This window comes from Theropithecus gelada, unplaced genomic scaffold, assembly GCF_003255815.1.
Source record: "Theropithecus gelada isolate Dixy unplaced genomic scaffold, Tgel_1.0 HiC_scaffold_627, whole genome shotgun sequence".
Classification (NCBI taxonomy): Eukaryota; Metazoa; Chordata; class Mammalia; order Primates; family Cercopithecidae; genus Theropithecus; species Theropithecus gelada.
Window position 1 is genome coordinate 1 of NW_020262924.1, and position 1,995 is coordinate 1,995.

Sequence of the window (1,995 nt, forward strand, 5' to 3'; positions counted from 1 at the left end):
TTTGTTCTACAGAGTGAGAGAGAAGAATTCAGAACATCTCCAAAGTTGGTCTGAGCAACTTTAAGGCTGGAGGTGCCATTGAAGATAAGATAGACTAGGGCAGGAGTTAAGTTTGGGGAAAGAAATCAAGAATTTATTTTTGGACTAAGATACCTGTTAATGGGCTGGGTGCAGTGGCTCACGCCTGTAATACCAGCAGTTTGGGAGGCCGAGGCAGGCAGGTCACGAAGTCAGGAGTTCGAAACCAGTCTGGCCAACATAGTGAAACCCGATCTCTATTAAAAATACAAAAATGGTATTTGGAATATCAGTAGGTAGTATAGTGCAGTGGTTGAGATCATGGACTTTTGGCCTTAACTGCTGGGGTTCAAATTCTAGCTTTACCACCTATTAGCTGTGAGACCATGGGCACATTCATTAACCCTTATGTGCCCAGTTTCCTCTTCTGTAAAAGGGGGACAAAACTACACCTCCTCGGGAGGATTAATAAGTAGATTGCTTGGAAAATTGCCTGATGATCTCACTTCTGGAGCTATTTGACAGCGAAGACCCTCGGGAATGGGACTACTTTAAAACAGTCTTACACAGAATCTATGGCAAGTTTCTCAGTCTTAGAGCATTCATCTGAAAACAGATTAACAATATTTTCCTAAAGTTTGTTTATGAAACAGAACACTTCAATGGTGTAGCTGAACTGCTGGAAATATTAGAAAGTATTATCAATGGCTTTGCTTTACCTCTTAAGGCAGAACACAGTTTCTGGTGAAAGTATTGATCTCCTTACACACTGTCAGGAGCTTCTCACTCTGCCATGCACAGCTGGCATATTGTATAGTGCAGTTTCTGGAGAAAGATCCTTCACTCACAGAACCAGTTATTAGGGGGTTAATGAAGTTTTGGTCTAAAACATGTAGTCAGAAAGAGGTCATGTTCCTTAGGGAACTGGAAGAAATACTGGATGTGATTGAACCTTCACAATGTGTTAAAATCCAAGAACCTTTGTTTAAACAAATCGCCAAGTGTGTATCCAGCCCTCATTTTCAGGTGGCAGGAAGAGCACTCTAGTATTGGAATCATGAATACATCATGAGTTTGATAGAAGAAAACTCTAACGTCATCCTTCGCATCATGTTTTCCAGGCTTTACAGGATTTTGAAAGAACCTTGGAATCTGGCCATTGTGGCATTGGTGTACAATGTGTTGAAGGCATTTATAGAAATGAACAGCACCGTGTTTGACGAGCTGACAGCCACATACAAGTCAGATCATCAGCGTGAGAAAAAGAAAGAAAAGGAGCGTGAAGAATTGTGGAAAAAATGGGAAGATCTGGAGTTAAAGAGAGGTCTTAGATGTGATGGAATAATTCCAACTTAACAAAAACAATGACAGCAACATTGCTAATTGGTGGAGTCACACATTTATGTAGCAGAAGATGAAGCAACAGTTTTCTGTATTGTGCAACTTCACGGTAGATTTTGCATTTGTTTCATTATTACAACAGCACTGTATATACCTGTCTCTAAGTAAAGGAAAAGAAAAATAAGGACTTCAATCAACAGTTTGGACAGCAGATGGACTTCTCAAAACTTTGCAAACATAATCACTGTTCTAACCCTCTTTAAAAAATCGGGCTTCAAAGATTTGTTAATGAAATTGCTATGTTAAAATTCCATTATTGGGAGTTCTTTATCACTAGCAGAGAGTATGATACAATTTTCAAATGTGAACAATCTTAAATTTAGCTTGTCTTTCTGCTAAGCTGTTAAATGTATTTATAGTAAAGGAAGAAAAAAAGACTGTCATTCCCTTATAAGTTTGTGTAACATCCTCCTCTGGATAACTTGACTGTAATTTGACATCTTTTTCTTTTGCACATCTTCCTGAGTTGAATGTCCACGTGGAATGGGGTCATGAATTATAAAGGTCCCTGATAAAAGTTCTGTTTACTGGGGTGAACATCTTTCCAGTAACCAGGTAGTCCTGGTACTCCTGTAG

General features: G+C 39.1%; 1 pseudogene; it reads left to right on the forward strand.

Moving 5' to 3' along the window:
* Positions 1 to 234: 234 nt before the first annotated feature.
* On the forward strand, positions 235 to 1,614 carry LOC112617924 (annotated as a pseudogene).
* The last annotated feature ends 381 nt before the right edge of the window (positions 1,615 to 1,995 follow it).